A 20,543-nucleotide genomic window follows, 5' to 3' on the forward strand; every position below is an offset into this window, starting at 1 on the left:
CTGAAAAATGCTGTTTAATGATTCTGCCAAGTGCAAAAGGGAAGTCGAGAAAGCAGAGAAAAATGAGGGATGTCAGCAAGTATAACTCTCCCCTCACTTCTGCTATGTTTTTTTCCTGACTCTGTGGAGATGAAGATGTCTTTTGTTCATGTCTCAGCATTTATTCCCAAGCCAGCATCTAAGGAGATTACTGAAGTAACTCTTGAGTGCCAGGTTATCCATGGTAGTTGTGTACCTTAACTCCCTCCATCCAAAGTTCACTGGAGTTAGTATTTATTTATCTATGTAAAACAGCATTTAAACATAATTTGTTAAGTACCTAGGTTAAGCTTCTGACTTTTGGTGCTGTTATACAGATCTCTCTGTAGTCTCTTTTTTAGAATTTTACTGTCATTGCTCATATTGCAGCATGACACTTTATTGGTAACTGATAAAGTACATTCAGCACTTTACCACCACCAGTGGTTCAGCATTGAGATTGTGTTTTCCTTTGGGGATGGGGACAAGGACAATTAGTTGTAATGCACAGGGCTATTTGGGATTGAAATCTTCAAGTCTGACACAGATGGCAAGAGACTTTCAATGTGTTTTACTACAAATTAATCTTTCCAAGCTGTGCTGAAATGAGATTTTTAAATGAGCTTTAAAATGCATTGTAATATTCTGTTTGTTCAGTGGGAGCTCTAGACAAGTATCTCATCACCTGAAAGTTGTGTGAGTAGGTGATGGCATTACCCTTGCTTTGATTTATCATTATTAAGGACATAGCTAAATTAATTTGCAGTGCTTTACTGCATGCATGGCTGTACAGAATACAGAGATGTTCAAATGGATGGGTGAAACTAATACTTCTGTATCAAGCCCTCCACACTATCTATTGCTTAATGAACAGTGTACTCCATGCAAAAAAAAAAAGAAAATTGTATTCAAAACATGACTTATTTTGAAGTAAAAGAATTGCTTGAAAAATTCATTGGGGTAGCATTTTTGTGAAACATTATTTCATCTGAAAGAGCTGCTTCAGAAATGTCTTGGCCATCACTCCACAACTGCTCCTGGCCAGAGCAGTACTTCCTAAAGTGTTTGAAAATGTTAGGCTGGCACACTTGCACACACCTAAAGCAAATACCCACCCGTGAAACAAAATGCCACCTCACCTGAGAGGAGAGGAGTGCATTTTTGAGTAGTTAGCAATTCTTTCTGTAGAGGCAGTTGCAGCAGGAAGGACAATTAACTTAAATAAGCATAGTTTTGGAAGAAGCTTTTTTCTTCCTTTTGACAACCCTATAATCAGAATGATGCCATTCATGTGAAAGAAAGAAGCAGGAAGCATTTCCTAATTGGTTTATAGGTAACTGGAGGAGAAAACAATTAAACACAGACAGGTGTAATAACAGCCATCCATCAAAATAAATTATTCTGTAAGTCTGAGAGCTCTGGGTGTCCTTTTAGTTCCTTACTTGAATTTAAACAAGGGCTATTGAGACCATCTCTCTCAAGGTAGAGACTCCTCTTGACATTCCTTACTAAGATGGCAGTGAGCTCCCTGTACTGTAATGCACAGCACCCAGTCAGCTGGGGCTTCAATTCTTAGTGTCAAAATCAGGCTGTGTGTGCCATGGTAATGAACTGTAATGGAGATTGCTAACCTGCTGCTGGGAGACTACTGGGCTGTGCTGGTCTGGAGGAATCCATTCAGTGCAGGTGGCTCAGGGTGGGGGCTGAGACAAGAGGATAACAAAGGGCACCTGTGTCTCAGCCAGGTGAGTGACACTCACAGACACAGCAGGAACTTCAGACTTTCCCTCGCTTAGACTGTGAGCAGATAAAGGCCCAGAGAGCCCTTTTTTTGGAGTCCCTACTTGGAGGTACCAGTTTGAGCTGTTATTTTATTATTTAGTTATTGCATGGTCATTAATTTATTTTAAGGATCTGGATTACTGAGACTCTGCTATGGGAAGCCAGGGGTTGAACCCATGAGGAAACCTGGAGTGACTGAGTTATGGGGTGGCCTTGGTCCCAGCTCAGGTGGTGCAAGTGTGAGTGCCAGTGGCTCCTGGGTGCTGGCACAGGAAAGTTTCCTGAAGAATGGAGCTGAAGGAGGTAGTGGCCCACAAGAGGAGTATGAGGCAATGCTGTGGTTCAGTGCACCAGAAAATAGAGGGAGGCAGAGGAGATGGGGCTGATGGAGCAGCATGGAAGGTGAGGAAGGGACAGAGGAGAGCACCTGGGATGTGGCAGGAACTTCACCTGGGCAAGGGAAGAAATCCTCCCTTTGGGGCAAATCTGACTCCTCTGCCTCTCTCAAATGATTGGTGCAAGGGCAGGAATCTTGCTGATCTTTAGCAGCAAACCAGTTCCTAGTTTGTGTAATATGTGCTTCCCACTGGGGAGTTAACTCACTGGAATGCAGCAAAATAAGGTTAATTGCTCAAAAACAGAGCAAGGAGATTTGCTTGTTGGTTTGCTTTTGTATTTGTCAGTAAAATTAAAACATCTTTCAGAACTAGACAGAATCAAAGTATATTAACTTAATTGGCATGTTATGTAGATTAATAAAGTTTAATGCTTGAAGGTTGTGAGTATATCTAGAGTTTATTATGACTGTTAATCAGAATTAAAAAGCTCTGAGGAAATGTCAATGCCATAAGGACTCTTCTACTCATATAGCCCTTTCATATTAACTTACTGCCAATATATCAGCTTGTCATAAAAATGTAAATGAGGAATGTATTGGTACTGCAATATCCTTTTAGCATTAATTTCTTACATGTTTTTTGCTGGGAGAGTCTGGTTTGGACACTGACTATGCCAGCAGTTGAATGTGTTCATGGTTATCTGGGGTTGCTTCTGAGATCCTGAAGTTGTCCCTCTGTGTCCCAGAGCACAGAGAGCAGATCCTTGGGGTAGTTGCTTTGGTTTAATGTCTTTCTTAGTTCACACCATATTTTTTAGAAGATTCAGATTGTGACTGTTTGGAATTTGGCACCGTTACAAGCTATGGCCTGATGGTTAAAACTGGAGTTCAGTTATGGGATGAGAAAATGTTAAACCTTTCAGGGTTATAGGGAAGATGTTTGTTTTTCAAATTTGCTACATGGGATATCGGGTTTTGTGGTGGTGAGAAGTTCTCTTCATGCCTAAATGCAGGATAGTGGAAATATTTTGCTTTGCTTTGCTCTTTGAATACCCTGTTAGAACCCCATATTGAGGGCACAAGAGTCAAAAGCAGTTTTAGGAGTTTTGATCATAAATATTTCAAAATATCCAACCTTTTTCAATTCCTTCTTTGATCTCCTCAGTTATAAATTGCAGGATCACATTTGTTTGTGACTAATTCCACAAACCTTGGTGGAATTTTGCCCAAGGATGAATTATCCCAGGATGTTGAATTATATCATTTCGAAACAGAGGTGCTTTCTTAGCAAACCTATAAACTCTGTTAAAAGCAATGCAGAAGTAAGTGATCCTTGTTGTTTTGTGCTGAAAGTGCAAAAGTAATCTCTAGAGTTCCTCATCCCTTGCCAGTTTTGTTCCTACTGTGTGTACAGTAAATTTCATAAAATATTAACCTTTAGTAAATATTTAATACATAATTTATTTTCATTATATAAGTTAACTCTCCAATATATAAAGTGCTGAATAGATAGTTATATAAATATTTTAAAGTGACAAATATATAAATATTTAAATGGCCAATATAAATATTTTAAATGTAGAAACAAGGGCCACATTCTCCCTTTTTTCTCTCAGAGTTGAGTAGGTATAATTGCTGACAGCCCTTTACTCTGCAATTCTGAAGTAAAAGCCTCAGACAAAAAATGTATGCTTTCACTTATGTCAGTAAACTTTAGACTGGGTCAGTAAATATAGTAAATTTCAGTATTTCATAAGCACAAAAATTATATTATAGTTTTATGCATTTAATAGAATTTGGGGAACATTAGAAAGAGACAGAGAAAGTATTATCTTAAATTGAAAATGAAAAAATTATTATAAATAAATTTGTTTTAGCTGGCTTCATAGAATTGTAAAGAAAATACAAATGAGAAGACTTGGGTGAGGGAATCAGCTTTTGACTAATAGGAAGTGAGAGCAAAGTTCTTTGAAATTTGGTAGAAATAATACTTGGGGGTTACTTCCTGCACCACAATCAGCTCAGTTTACATAGAAACATGGAATGAGTTTGTGTAACACAGCTTCCCATCTCCACCAAAATCCAGGAGATTGTCTTGGCTTGGGCTGCCTATGTTATTTTCAAGGGGCAATTCTTTGGGTAAGTCTAGGGCTTGCTTCACCTGCAGGCATGAATTTTATGCTTTTATGGATGCTCATCAGAGTAGCCTGGGATATAAATCTGTTTTCATTTTGGGTAAAGAATGGCAAATGTGCGAAATAAACTCTCTTTTGCTTGTTTTGAGGACCGTGGCTCTGCTCACTGCTTTGTACTTTTTCAGTGTCCCCTTTTAATGTATAAATTGTCCTGTTGCAAGGCACAGCTGAGTTATGAACTGCCAGGAAGCTCTCAAGACCCTGCAGCATCAGGGAGAGACCCAGTAACTGCATCCCTGTGCCTTCTCTCCTATTGCTACTGCAGATTTAAAATTTCTCTTATCCTGTAAGGGAGGGGTTTGGTTTTTTTTCCCCTAATGACTGAAGATTTTAGGTGCTAGCAGAATATAAGGACTGAAGTGCATGTATAGTATTTTTGTTGTCAAATTGTATTTTTGTTTTCTTGTGTGTGCATGGTTTATTGTGATTTGTTTTGGTTTTTTTTAACACTTTTTAGCATAAAACCAGGAAAAAATGCAGTAAGACCCAACACTTGGGAGTTTTTAGTTCTTTGGTTTGGAAGAGTAAGAGAAGTGAGATGTGACTAGTGATTTCCCTTTTCTGAATGCTTGGTTTGTAGCACTGCTTCTCCTCAGCTGGGAAGAAGCAGTGAATGGCAAAGCCCCTAGCAGTTAAGTTTCTAAGACCAAGAGTAATTCCAAGAGTCACTCTGTGCTTCTGTACTAGTACTGAGTTGACACAGGGAGAAGCTGTAACCCCAGCTGAATCTTATCATGCCAATGCTCAGGTTTGTCAGAGCTGTTTTTCTTAAAACCTGCCCATAGTCAAATCAAATTCATCATATTGAGCCTATTCCATTGAACAAAAAAAGCTGCTATTGAAGATATATCCAGATCAATCTTTCAGCTTGCATTTTTCTATACAAATAACCCTACAGGCTATCAGGGAAGGTGGGTAGCATTATGAATTACAAAAATTAAAGGAGATGTTAAATGATAAATTTGCCAAACTAATTTAAAAATTAGTACATGCAAAGGAATAGTAGACTTTAAAAAGAAATTGGATGAACTTCTTTTGGTCAACCTGATGTGGTTTGATACTTTGTGTCTACGTGAAACTTGTCCCAACAAGCAGTATCCAGTAGACATTCTAGGACACTCAAGAGTTGTTGCACCTGAAATAGTGATATCATGTACAGAAGAGGAAGTGATTCATGCATTTGTAAATGAGACAGGACAGCTAATCCATCATTTCCTAGAGGAAACAACAAATTCACTTTAGAGAAATTGAGAAACTTGCTCAGTAATATAGTTGTTTATAACCATTTGTGGTGATTGTATTATTTTTCTTTCCTTTTTTTCCCCATTTTAGTGAAAGTTTCTTTTTAAAATAGTTTGATACAGAAAGAATCAAGTCATTATTTGTTTGAGGCTAATTAAAGCCACAATTATATAATCTGTCAAACAGTTGAAAATTAGGAACTTTCTGCTTGACTTCTTTAAAGATATCTCTTATTAACAAGTCTAAATTCCTGTGCACTGTCCAAGAACAAAACGAATCAGCTCTGAATAACTTATAATTTCTATATTAATTAAGCTTAATCACCCTGCTAAAAAAACCCACACAGATGCTAAAGTTTATCATCAGATCAGCCGACGTTTGTTTGCTCTTGTGGCACGAAAAACTTATTAAATATATGATACTGAGCTGTGCTTTATTTTGTTTAAGCAGAGGCAAAACCACACGCAAAGTCAAACTTTCCTACTTTGAAAGCAGGAAAGCTGCACTAGACAGCTTTTGTGAACATCCCAACATTTGCAGAAGGAAAACTTTATTGTGTGACAACTGCAAAATAGGAATGGCCTGTTTAGCAAAGAAGCTGCTTCTGTCAAAGCTATGCTGTATTCTGGTTACTTTCCTGGTGCAAATGAGCCATAAAGTGTGTATTGATGGGAATACTGCTGTGGAGATAGGAGAGGTGTGGGGTCAGGGAGGGCTGGTGCATTCAGACAGCCTCAGTGATCTGCCAGGAGGGCACTCTGGACTGCCAGCTGCATGCAAGGAAGCTTGTTTGATACCTTCCTTGGTGGTAAAAAGATCAGGTGAACTTATTTCAGGTCAAACTAAGCAATATATGAACTTGTGTGTTGAAACATCTCCTGAGCAGTTTGGCTGCATCCCCTGCAGAGTTGTGTGCTGGTGAACTGGACAAAGGAGGAACCTAAATGCTAAAATTTCTTCACAGCTCCTCAGAACTGACATGTGTCAGGTTGTGAGCAGCCAAATCCCAGACTATGGCCTGACTGGCTCAGGACCAAGACAGGTACACCTAAAGGTAGTAAAGAGTTGGATTGAAGCACTCATGATGGGGGTGCACATAGGGCATATATACCAGATGGGAATGTTATTGTTTTCTAACTTCATGTGGACACTTTATGATGGACTGAAGAAGTTAGAGGGATTATTTTGTTTTATTTATATTCCAGAGTAGAATTAGAAAGGGAGAATAATTATTTTACCTCCTGAAATGCAGCATGATTGAGTCAAGCCGAATCAAACTTACTGCACAAATTAACACTCTTCTGTTTGCAAATAATAGACAAGGCATGTACCAAATGCTTGAATGTGAATCAGTGGAAGTGACCTGCTCACTGCACTAGTAAATAACAATTGTTCATAATAGTTCATTGCAAGCATTCAGAAATTAAAGAATGATTGCTTAATTTCAGTAAAAGACATTCCCAGATGCCTTAGTTTTCTATTATCTGTAAGCATTATATGAGTAATACCACAGTAACAATTTCAGGAGCTCCTCTTAGAAACATAAATTTATAATGGATGGGAAATTGAGTGAAGCTCACATATTAGCAATGTATTATGCAGTGTTGGCTTGAATTTGCTGGCTCTGTTATGTTTGAACTCCTTTCAATCAAAGGCATGATAGAAATACCTTTATCTTCCTACACCTCTACTTTTAGTTGATATTACTTGATTATGCAGATGTTAATTCTATGGTGAAGACAACTGGACTGACACAGTTTGTAACTCTGTTATGCAAGAAAGTGAAGAATATAATCTACTTGTTGAGGAGGAAGGGAAGCAAGATAAGGAAGTTAATAGATGTTGATGAAATTCATCAGATCTGGAGAGATGCTGTTTAATTACAGCTTGCTTGATTGGAGTTTGTCAAAGCTGATTACATTTTTCCTCATGAGTATTAGTATTCTTTTGAAGTTAAATGGACTTCACCTTCACATTCTGAACTTGCCCCAATGATAGCAGATCCCACAAAGGAAATGTAATAGGACTCAGTGAGATGGTGCCAAGTACAGGTTGTGGGGTAGCCTTCTTGGGGATTATGCAGCTGTTTAAACTTTAAAACAGCCTTAATATCAAATTGAGCCCATGTAGAACTAGGCTTCAAATTAGCCTGAGAGTATATCAGTGGAAAAAACTGCCTTCCTTAGCCAGGGAAGTATTTCAAGTTCAAATAGATGCAGTTTCACAAGAGCTGACAAGTATTTCTTGGGTTAATGTTAAAACTACTAAGATCTATCTGTTCATCTGGGTGAAGATGCACTTTTAAAATCCAGATTCCACATGGTTTAATTACTTAGCATAAAGTGGGTACTCACAGGCATGTAGTACAAGAACATACTCATATTTGGGAATGTTTGTGACACCTTGCTTGTTTTGGCAGAGTTTAGTACCATTTAGATTCCTCCAAGATAAACAAAAACACTCTCTGTCCTCTACTGAAAGACCAGATAGTTGAGCAGCATGAAATACAAATGAAACCTGTACCTTCAGTGCAGACTTAGAAATAGTTTAAATAGAAAAAGAAGTAAAGTTGAAAAGAAGTAAAGTAAAAAATGATGGAGTCTCTGCTGCAGGGAAGCTCCCTTTTTTTAGCCAGTGCAAAATATCTGTCAAATAACACACCCCAGTCAAATTGCTGTCACTGTTAGATTGCTGCTCTACAGAGGTTTATGTTCTTAGGTTTGAGTTGTTATCATTTAGAAAAAATAGTATTTCAGAAGTCCAATTTATTGCCAAGTGCTTCAGGGTCCTTTGGGAACAGGTCTTTGTTGTACCAAAGTACTGTATGCATGTGGTTTAGGGAGAGGTGGTGTGATGTTGATAGTAAGGCAATAAAAACTGCTTGAGGGAATCAAGCCACAGAAAAATTAAGCTCCCTTGGAAAGAGCTAGTTGAGATAACTTCAGATTTCTCTTTAGCCCCTTCCTGTACAAACTGGTTATTCTTCCATGTCAGGGAAAAATATCAATAAGTTTTTGCAGCAAAATGAAAAGACGAAGAAAACACTGCCTGTAGTCAGATCTACCACCATGGAGCCTCAGGAAAGCAGAGCAGTGCATCAGGTAAGTGTTACTGTCCCAGCACTGCAGAGATGTCTCTGGACTCCTCACAGATCATGACACACTGCCAGCATTTCTGAAGTGGAAGCAATTTGTAAAAACAGTGTAAAAGGGAGAGCAACAAGCCTTTGTTTATAAATCTGTGTAGCATTTTGTTGAATTTCTATGTTATGTGCTTGGTTTAAAGGGAGGGGATGAAGTTACATTTTTAAAAATATTTCTCTGATAAGGAATAAGAAAGACAAGTTATTCCATCCAGGAGTACCTGTTAAAGTTGCTTCTTGCAACTCCTGTGTGAGGACTGATTCCTGAAGGCTCCTGGGAGAATAAAGGCTATCAGCAAAGGCTGAGTTCCTCCCCAAAAAACCTTTTTCTCAGCAAAAGAGAGCCAGTCAGTTGCACAAATGCCTTCTGGCTTTTTCTCATGCCCAATCTGTCTTTGAATGTCTATTAGTAAGACACGAGACACTTGAAGAAAGTTCAGTGGAATGGGTAAAAAGGGAAAGAAGATTCCATGTGAGGCTGGACACAATGGCTCATTTGGCCACTATTTGCACATTCTTCTTTCTAGTGTACTTTAGTTTGTTCAGATGAACTGAAAGCTGGTATCACGTGCTGTGGCTCAAGGCAAATGAGAGATGCATACTCCTTCAGTTTTATGAGATTTGACTGGAGACCTGATTGCAGTCCAGAAAGAAAGGAGGGAGGAAATGCATCAGCTTTACATGGCATCCTTAGAGGGAGTGTGATATGTATTTGTGTAAAAAACCCAGTTCTGTTCTGCTCATAAACGCTCAAGGGATTTTTCTCACTCCTGTGCTATGGAGAAAGCAGGATGCAATAGCAGAGTGCAAGGGGAGTAGAACTGTACTTGCTTAGTCTAACATGCATCTTATGCCAATATGAACACTGGGCTAATTACCAGTCCCTTTAGGGTCATATTAGTCCTGGAATTGCAACTGCTTGTATTAATATTGAATTTAGTTAACTCCCTTTGTTTTGTAGAGATAGGCACAGAAAGGAAACATTTCAATGTCAGTAGCAAAACAGCTTTATTGATCATGGGACAGACCAAATCATCTCTGCTGGTACTGGGAAACTTGAAGTGGAAAGATGCTCTGAATAACAATCACACCTGGGAGTTTTTCCCCTTTTTAAGATAAAAGGTCTAGATTTAGGAGGAAATGACTGTGTTTTAGCATTGACTGCAGTCCTAGTAGAATGAAACTCAACAAAAAACCCCATAACCCTGGATAAAGTCTAGATAATGGAAGCTGTAGTCTTTTGACAGTCTGGTGTATCTCTGTGTAGATAAAGAAACTTGTGCTTTATGAAAGTGTACATACACTTGGAATGTGCCTGGAAGTACCTTTTTCTGCTATACAAGCAGGTGTGTAGGCCAGGAATTACCAGTACAGACACACTGACACAATTCACATTTGTCTCAGTGTTCATCCACAGGGTATTGGCAAATATTTTTTTTTTTTGCTTAGAATTTTAATTTCTTAAGAAGTTTAAAGTTTAAAGTGAAATCAAGGCCTAGTGGTAAAGCTGTGCCATGTTCAGGGCTTTTCCAGTAGGGCTGCCAGCACCCCTGGGATTGCCTACCTGCATGACTCACTTCCTCCTCTAAACTCATCTCCTTCAAAAGTATTTTGGCACAGATTTCTAGTATAGGTAATTTCTAACTGAGTTTTACATTCCTACTTTTATTTTTTCTACCACAGGTGGAAATTAGCAAGGAGAAATGCCATAGAACAGCAGTAGATACCTGACTGCCTCGTGGCACTGATGTGCAACACCTCAAAGTAAAAACTTGCTTCCCATTAAGAAGAAATTATTCTTTGGATTATTGCCCTTTTGTGAAAATTTATTGATTGGATATGACTTGTCTTTTTTATGCTTTTAATTAGTTGCTTTACAGTGGATGTTTAAAATCAGTGGGGCTGAGTGCTTTGTAGAATGGGAGTAGATTTAAAACAAACAACAAAAACTTAAGGAAAAGGAAATGGATTTTGGTATATTTAAGTTCTCAGGAATCTTGATGTTCCAAAAATAGTGTTTATTTTATTTTTTGTATTTCAGAGGTCTTCAGGATTTTATTTTTGCTGTGGGATTTAGGATTGAGTAGGACCCAGACCTTAACTTTTATACTCTTTAAAATAATGATGCATAGTAAAAGCTGGCAATGTTTTTTAAGGCCTGTTGAACCAATGTTTTAGGATCTATGGATTATTTTGTTCTACCAATTGGTTGGCAGCTTTGGACCCAGCATGAAGAGAAGATGGTTGACCTAAGATCACAGTATAGTTACACCTTTAATTTGCCACTCCCTTGAAGAGAGAGATGTGAAGATCTAATTCCTTACTGAGACTCAAGGGCTCAAAGCAGAGTTGTACTACTGGCAGAGGGATAAAGGAGTGGGTACCTCGGAATTCACTGCCTTTTGGGTTTATTTTTGGACAGCTGCTTAGAAAAACAGGAAGGAAGAAAAAGGTGAAGGATTTCAACTTCTAACCTCAGTTAACCGAAACTTTTTTTCCTGCAACAAATTTTTACTTGCATTTAAAAGTTGAAATCTTTACGTTGCACATTTACTTGGAAATAAAGGATTTGGGGTTTCAAAAGAACTGTCCTCTTTGCTTTTTATGACCTTGTTCTTGGTTATGGCCTGACTAGGCTTATCTTTTATGTTCTATCCTGATTCCTTCTGCTGAGAAATCCTGGTGAAGCACAGGAGTCTTGGCTTGTTCTTGTCAGTGTTGTGGTTCATAAATCAGGCTATTGAGAGCTGCAGTTCCAGGCACTCCTGTTCTGGCTGCTGCGTCAGTGCTTCCAACTAGAAATGCTTTGATCTCCCTCTTCTGATTTTAATCAAATGCTGACTTTTTCCATAGATGTAGATGGATCTTTAATTTTTTAATTTTTTTTTTTAATGAAAAGTGAGCCTGAGGTGAACTAACAATTTTCTTGGAAAAGCAATACTTTAAAAGGGAGAATTTCCTTTAGTTTGAATTTTAATTAGGTTTTCTTTAGTTCTTTCCACAAACATCGTACATGTTTTCATGTACCAAGTCATTTATGTGAGCTTCTGCATATATTGTTCTTTCATTCTGCCCTACTCTTCTGGGTCTTTGTTCAAGATGGGGAAAAGGAGAAACTCTTTGGGGTTACTTACATTACAGAAAACAACGTTGAGAGAAATACTTTTGTCCAGTGAATATGTTTGATTTTCCTTTTAGTACCTTGGGAGGGTCTTGTATTCTGGTTTTGACTGTATCTTAGAGTAGTGATAAGTGCCTTTTAAAATGGAATTAAAAAGCTTTATCAGTAGGAGTACTAAGAGTGCATTTTTTTCTTGTGACTTGATTGTAGGCTCAGTGTTGCTAAAGATGCTGTGCAAAGGCAGATTTTGACTGTATAAGGTTCAAGTTCTTATCAAATCAGTTCAAAAAAAAAGAATCTTACAGTTGTATCCTGGACTGTAGTCAGTGTTTGGTATCTGAAATGTGAGCTGTTACTCAAATTGACTTACAGGTGTGTTGTTTCAGTTGCATAGATAAATCACATTGGATTGGAAATGCTTCTTTGTGAATAAAAATTTTACTTTCAATATTCTGCAGTTACTTATTTCTTCTAAATTTCTTGTAATAAAGGACGACAAAGTTTTGTAGCTGTGGGGAAGCTACAATGGTGACGATTGGCAAATGCCAGTAGGCAGCATATGATTAGGTTTCTACAGGGTGGTTCTGGGGAAGAAGGGTTCTAAGGTGAACTTCCAGGAGGATCAGGAAGAACAAAATCTCCCTTAAAGATGGGGTTTATTTATTCAGAGAATGAATTATGCAGCATGACTGTGCAGGAGGGGTCCTTTTTCTAATTTTTGTCATTATGTCATCTGGACTAGCTTCTCTACCATGTGTTGGTCAAGCCAGTTCACGTTTCCCTTTGGATTCCCAGGAGGTCATAGAATTAATTGTACATCAGCCAAAATTTTGCCTTTCTTTTTTTTTTCTCTGGAACATTTCTGTAGAGGTTTGCAAGCTTGACTGGTACAAATGTCTGAGAAGGATCTTTTATTTGACAACAGCTGAATAAGTTCAGAAGTAAAAAACTACAGAGATGATAACTTATTGTGCTTGCATTTTATTTAGCAAGATTTGTTTTTACAGCAACTGATGTGAGACCTGATGAGAAATGAGGTACCTTCATAGTCTGTGTTTCCCACCAGGTCAGATGCCAAATACTTCATAAAAATATGAGTTACATTCAGTGACTATCACTGACTCGCTGTCATTTTGGTAGTACCACTTCATTTTGATGTTTCGCTCTGGCACTTTTAAAAGAGAGGGTGTCCTATAAAATGTGAGACCCAGGCAATGGGAAATTTGGGGCTCTTCATGCTCTTAGGCTGTGCTGTAAATCATTATTTAGATTGCTTTATAGTTCCCTTTAACAGGCATGTTTTTGTTTGCTGGCTTGCTTTAGCTATGTGCTAGAGGTGCACATCAAGCTGAGTTATAGAAAGCTTCTGACTTTCAGGTGTTTCTGTAGATGAAGTTAGGAAAATTATTAGCGTATTAAGCAATGCAAAAACTTTTTAACATAATATAGCACACTTTTACTTTGTAAGAGAAAGAAAATATTTGATGAAGATTTGGATGTACATGTCTGAAAAGTCTCTGAAACATGGCCTTTAAGCCAAAACCAAAGGATTCTTCTGAGAAAACTGTTGTTGTGTAATTACACAGCCTCTCATAGTGGGTGCTCCAACATTGGTCATTATAATAACAATATTCATAGAATGAAGGGAACAATAATATATAAGGAAGATGAAAAGGAGATTCATAGTTTTTATGCAGATTATACAGTTTGCAGTTGAAAAGCTGGTCCAAGAGCCTAAAGGTATTTCTTCTGCTTAGCAAAGTTGAAAATGGAAAGATTATCCATAAAATGGAATTACTGACTTCTCATATGTTTCTCACTTTCTATATTTTTGTTAAGAATTTAAAAAGAAAATAAGCATGGAAGAGAAAGAAATTGTAAAAACTTAAAATGAAAACAGGAGAAATGGGAAGAAAACAACAGCTTGCTCTCTCTCTCAAAATCTGATTCTGTAATCCTTTACAGTTTGTCTGAACATTACCTGCAGCTTTCAATCACCTGGGTTTCTTGATTATTTTCACCAGTAATTTTCGAATTGAGCACCAAGTGTTTTAACAGAATTGGACTCTGAGGCTCTGTTCCATATAGTTTCCATTAATCTGTGAGTAAAAAAATTACTGAATTGTCCCAGGTATCAGCATGACAACAGCTGCTCACAATGGCTTGCTTTATGCACTCTTATTGGGAAATGCTTTTAAAATGAAAGTCTTTCCTGAGCACTACCTAGCTGCCATGATAAATTTCCATTTCCAGCACTGTTTGTAGCATTTTAAGTGCAGCAGTGAGTTGCATCATTAGAGTGCTGCAGATCAGTGTTAAAAATGCTGATTGGCAGGGAAGTGGGTGTCCTCCGAAAAAGCAATTGCTGACAGTTACTGTTTCTTTAATTATCCAAAATGATTTAGATAGGTTAGCCAGCATGCTCCAGGGATTTAGATATTTAAGCAAAGATGTGAATTAAGTAGTGGAAGGTTCTTTGGAGGTATTTAGAATCCATACTTCAAATCTTATTTATTTCAGGTAGTCTGCTATAAAAACATTAATATAATAAATCTTTCTGACTCCTTTTTTCTGTTTTGGAGCCCTCCTTTAAAAAGCTGGTTTTTTTGGTTTCCTGATGTTTATTTACTGTGATGCTGGGAAGGATTTTTTTTCAATGCCCAAACCTATTTCTTTTGAAAACAGACCCTGCACAGGCCAGGACCTTCTACCTTTTCTTTGTAACTTTGGAGGCAATTTGGGCTGCTTTATGAGAAGTACTTATTGATGAATCATACAAATAACTCCCCCCACTGAGCATGTGTGAAGGTTCAAGTTCATTAGAAAATGTTGATTTAAGTAGAAGGTGAGAAGATTCAAAGTGAGGTACTCTGAGATTGAACATGGTTTTTTTGCCACAATATTTGTTATTTCCACTTCAGGTAATGCTTTTAATTGTGTTTAGTGTCAAAGAACATAATGGAACTTAGGTCTCTTTGCTGGTTGACTGCAGCTTAAAAATTAGTTACTTTTCACTGGTGATTATCAAATACGCCACAGAAATAATATTTTTTTTTTAATACTACCTGCAACTGTTGGATGTGTTATACTTTGCAGAACCTCTTAAATAGTAAGGAATAGTAAAAACCTTTTGCAAGTTCTTCATGGTTGTTTTTTATCTATGCTTAAACACCTTGTTTGTTTTATTTCTGTTGGAGTACATGTGTACAACAAGAGTTTGTGTAGATTTTGAGGATTCTGTGGACTCTGAGGGTTGAACTATAGTTGTGTTGCAAGCTTTTATTCTGCCCCCCCACCTCAAGGGGAAGCAGAATGCTCCCATATTGGTTGGGTGACCTCCAACAAATAAAAGAACAAAATGAAGTGCTAAAATATAAATTTACGTAACATGCCTGCACAATCTGAAATAACAAAGACTAACTGCCAGTGTCTGATGCATTATCCATGAACAAAAATAGATGGTACTGGGCTAAATTATTCTACACATAGATTTAAAAGGCCTTACTTGACAAGAGCATGCTGTAGAAGGGAAGCAGTAATCTTTTTTTGTAATGACCCTGTCAGTATGGATGTTGGAATTGCTGTGTTGGCTTTCAATCATGGATATCTAAGAGAGTGTGAGGGTACATAAATAGAGTCAAATTCTTCTGTCAGACAAAAGTCCAGCATGTCAGGGTAATTGAGGCCAAAGTTGGTGCTGCCACTCTAATGGATGGCTGGGCCTTGCATATGGATTTCACTTTGGAGCTGCTGGTGACGTGCTGTGAAGGAACTGCAGCACCAAAGCCTGATATTGGTTTGTTTATATGAACCTTCAGTGGATACTGCAAGATTGAATGAATCCTTATGTTGTGTGGACTGTAACAAGGTCTTTTACTGAAGCTTGTTTTCTTAAACAAAGGAGCAGCTTGTTTTCTTAAATTTGTGATACCCTCAAAACTCAGTGGTCTCAGGACCCACAGTAGCCCGTGTGAACAGAGCCTTATGAGTAAATTAAATTGCTTGGCCTAGTGGTGTAAGCTATCTTCAAATAATGTGTGGTGGGATTTAGCTGAAGACAAAAATTGTAAATATTTTCTATTTGAAGAGAGACAAAATCTTTAAAGCGAAACAAATTCTCCTAGACTCAGCTCTTAGGCCTTGGTTTCTCTGGGACTGGTTATTTGCTATTTAGCAGTGATGTGTTGTTCACTCTTCTAGACTTGTAAAATGCCACTCAGAAATGAGAAAATATTTTATAAAGTGATGCAGACATGGAGAAATAGAGCTCTGGTAACATGACACTTGGCAGTACTGCTTTTGCAATATGCTACAGTGACAAAAATAAAGCCATGACTTTGACATCATTGTTCCTTAAACATCAAGATCTTTGAATCAAGCTTATTTGTCACATGAGAAGTGAATCCACTGATGGACCAAATGATTTATTAACAGATTCTAGACGTCTTGTTTTATGTAGGAAATGTGTTTGACTCATATGTTTTACCTATTTGGGACAACCTCTATATGTCACCTTAGTTTTGTCCTAGTCCTTTTAAGATAAGAGGGCAACAGCTTTTAACAGATCCTATTATTTTTATGTCCTAATGTTGTGGACATATTATGAAAAATGTGAAATCATGGGGTCACATTGCATGGTCATTCCAGTAAGAGAGGTGTTTATACTTAATCAATTTAAATTTCATTGGAAAAAAAGGAAGTGGCAGCTGCGAGTAGCTGCTAATTATATCTAGCCCCCAGTAGATGGAAATATTGCTACAACTTTAGTGATTTCAGTATCATGAAGTTCTTCTGTTTCAGGGACCTCATGATTCTTTCCTTCTGTCTTAACTTGTTGACAACCATAAATCTTCTAAGCTGGTATCATAAATGTTATTGCAGAATACAAATCTGATGTCTTTTTTGGCTCTCATTCATTATTCACATTTGTTGAAGTTGTACAAATATATTGGGTAACAGAAAATAGGCATTTCTAATTAGGGTCAGAATGTAACTAATCTATCTGTAACTGGGCTGGTCATCTGTAATGACAAACTGATACACAAGGAAGGTGAAAAAACTTTGTTTGGTTTCTAGTTTTGATTTATACCTCAGCTGTATAACAAATTATTTGGTGGGAGGGGGAGACTGCAGTACAAATCAGGGGTCATCAAATATTTCAGTTTGTATTATGTGCTGAAACACATAATTATTCTATTAATTCTATTAATATTATCTATTATGGGCCAAAACTAAAAATGTTGCTGTTAAACAAAGAAGAAATGGAGGCTGCTTAGAATTATTTGACTGTGGTGACTCTTACTAAAGAAAGCTAAATAAAGGATATAATATATGTATGTCTGAATATATGTGTATAAACATATATATAATAGAAGTAGAATAAAAAATAGAAAAAAGATGGATAGGTATAAAAAAATAAAGCAGAAAAATAGATGTAAAGAAAAACACTTTCTGCCTGGTATAAGCTAGTATACTTATATACATAGTAGTAAATAAAAATGGAAACTAGAATAATATGGGACAGTTGTAAAAACTAGGATTGGATGTTATCTTTTTGGTTTGCCCACGGGCAATTCAACTTGCACCTATTCCTTACAAATCCTTGTCTAAACTATTTCTGAAAATATCCAGTGAAAGTCCATGGGTTCCCTCACTGTCTGCTCCAGAGCTATCTTGACCATTAGGTAATTATGGTAATTATCTTGGTTCATAACCTGAGTCTGTCCTGATTAACTTCAGCCTGTCTTGAGCCACCCTAACTACAGCTAATAGAGAAAAGAACAAGTTCTCATCTCGACTGTAACTGCTCTGACATACTGAGGTCTGCTCTTCAGTCAGTACAATGTGTTTTTGTGGCAAAATAATAACAGAAAGGTCGACCATTGATGTTCTTTTCATGCTTGCCTACTGCCACATGTATAGATTGCAAAGGTATGGGGAGAATAAAATTTTAATTCTGCTGATGCAAAATAAATCCTACAGGAGCCCAGTAGTTTTACATCTATTTTGGATACCAGCTCAGTGGAGGGGGGGGGAAGACCTGTCAATAAAAGATCTCTCTCAAATGCCCACTTTAGGATTATGAATTCTCCTGGTCTTGTTTCACCCTTCCTGCTTAAAATTATGTTCCTTCAGATTGGGATTGAAGGTGCTTTCATGCTACATATGATCACCCTTCCTAAGTGTTACAATAAATGCATTTGCAGTAAGCTATTTGCAGACCATGGGGGAGGATGAGAGGAGAGGCCAGGGGAGCTATGGAAGAGATTAACTTGCTGATGAAATATTCCATGAACAAAATAAAGGATAAATTTGAATAAATTATTTGCAGCAGCGGCTTGGTTTCCAGCTGCACCAGCAAAGAGATAGTATGTTCCAATATCATTTATGAATTCATTTACAAAGACCTACAGTATTTAAAAAGCTGATGAGTAGGTCACCAGTGTAAAACTGCTTTGAAAAACCCAGCATGAGTTTTTCCACAGAGAACATCAGATTCCTACATGCTTTTCAAATGCTGTGTTTTTACGAACACTATTCTCATGTTAAATTGTTAATAATTTATCTAAAACTTTATGTGGTTAGAAAAGTATGCTAATACTAATGAATATTTTAAAGTATGAAAATGCTTTCTATTCCAGTTTTTAAGCCAAAATAAAGGAGTAATGAAATATTGAAAAATGTCTGTACATTAAAATGGTATTTTTGAAATTATTTTGAAATAATTTGAACAGATGCATTAAATTCACACATCAAAGCCTCCTGTGAATTTGTACATTAATCTCTGCTTTGGTCACTGTTCACAGTTTCTTTCTCCTCCCAGAGAGACCAGTGTTTGTGGATTCCTAACAAACTAAATTTTAGGGTCTGCTTCAAGTCACTGTTGTGGGCTACTCTATTTTCTGATGGTTTAAGGTCAGGAATAGTTCAACCGTAAAACAGAGTTGTAGTTCCTTCAGGAAAAAAGGGTGTGTTTTCCCCTAAGGTGCATCTTGCCTTCAGACTTAGAGCCCAAGGTCTGTTATTGTCTTTTGATGTTCAGTGGTATGTAAGCACTTGGGCTTCTACAGCCCTGTAGATGCTTAGCCAGAAAATGAGTATCTCAGTTCCTCAGGAGAATGGAAAAGACTTGATCTGCCTTGAGCCAGGACTACTCAGGCCCATTTTAGCTGCTGCCTTTTTTTTTTTTTCTTTTTTCTTTTTCCCTGATGCCTTTTCACTCCATCCAATCAGACCATGTGTCTGATTTTTGGGAGTAAGGGCTGGTATTAGGCATATGAGTCTGCGAGGTTTCTTGTCATGGTATCCAGTTCTTGGATTGTTGATTGAGACAGGGGTAATAGGAATTTTGTTATTTATCTTGTTTTCAGTTATACATAGATTCATTTTACACTTTTTAGCAAAGTTTATTTAGAGGTATTGGGAACATCTAGGAAAAAACCAAAATCTCTGCATACAATACTGTAAGCAAAGGAGGTTTTGTCAAGGACTTTATTTTATTATGCTGCATCCTGTCAAACTCTAAGCTTCCCCAGGTAGAAGGGGAAAAAAGCTGGTTGGTTGTCTCTAGGCCACAGTTATCTGAGGGAAGTAGAATAGTAAGTGATTGGACAAAGTCGTGATGCAAACTCAGGAGAAAAATGTATGCATGTCTTAGGAAAAAATAGAAAATTATGCATGCTTCCTTTGTTGGCTTTATGTGTTATCAAGGGGCATCTTAAACAAGGTGGAATTTGTCCTTTCATGTGGACTACAACCAAGGAGAACTAATTATCAGGAAAAGTTTTCTCCTGTGGACTCAAAATCGGTCTTTTGGTCAGAATAAATGATAATGGAAAAGTATGGTTATTAAGTCTGATGCATGGTTTCTAGAGAATAAATCTGAAAGGTCATTCAATAGGGTATTATCATACAGAAGCTTTCAAGTCTGCAGATTGTGATTTGGTTAATAAAATATGCTGAATATATAACAAATGTTCATCATGTATGCTTCCCTTATCGCTGCTGAATCATTAAATGAGAAAATGTAACTCCCAAGAAACTTTAAGATGAGGATAGAAGTGAAACTCTTCCTCTCAAAAAGCCAATCTAGTTCTGTGAAAAGCAAAATGACAACAAATAAGAACACAAAAAGTCCTCAAAGCCTAATTAAAGTATTTTACAGGCAGGGACTGCTGCTAAAGCATTTTGCCTGCAGGATTTGGGACCAGAGAGAGCACAGAGGTGACTGAGCCTCGAGAACAGCCCGAGGGTGCTGCAGGCTCTGTGGTGGCACGGCCAAGGAGGCTCCTGGCTTTTGATTTTAGTGCCTCCTATTGAACCTGCATACCTGAAATCACTGAGGGCTACTAGAGGCTGTTTAGAAAGTTCATCCTCTGCCAGATCAACTGGCAAATGCAACAGAAGAGATGGGTTTTGGGGATGGGGGTGTGGCAGGAGAAAGAAGAGTGATGTGAGCAATGAAGTCTTACCACCCACTCCCTGCACTTTAAGGCTGGTCATGGTATGCTTTTGTTGTTTTGTTTTGGGTGGTTTTTTGTTTGCCTTTTTTTTTTTTTTTAAAGGTCATTAAACCTTTGTCTAAAATGTTTGAGCTTTTCTTTTGTTCATTTTTGTTTTGCTTTTTTTGTTTTTCAGTAAACCTGGGATGAGCTTCCATAAGCTTCATAAGCAAGACATTGAATTCCTTTCTAGTGTATTAAGTGC

At 37.5% G+C, this 20,543-nt stretch overlaps 1 long non-coding RNA gene across 1 annotated transcript in view; it reads left to right on the top strand.

Annotated features, from left to right (window-relative positions):
• Positions 1–1,771: 1,771 nt before the first annotated feature.
• Positions 1,772–20,543, top strand: part of LOC138110228 (uncharacterized) — an 85,932-nt gene continuing 67,160 nt past the window's right edge. The window contains exon 1 of the long non-coding RNA XR_011150832.1: positions 1,772–1,868. This is a non-coding gene — a long non-coding RNA (uncharacterized lncRNA). The remainder of the gene's footprint in view (positions 1,869–20,543) is intronic.

The sequence above is a fragment of the Aphelocoma coerulescens genome, chromosome 4A (assembly GCF_041296385.1).
Source record: "Aphelocoma coerulescens isolate FSJ_1873_10779 chromosome 4A, UR_Acoe_1.0, whole genome shotgun sequence".
NCBI classification, from domain to species: Eukaryota; Metazoa; Chordata; class Aves; order Passeriformes; family Corvidae; genus Aphelocoma; species Aphelocoma coerulescens.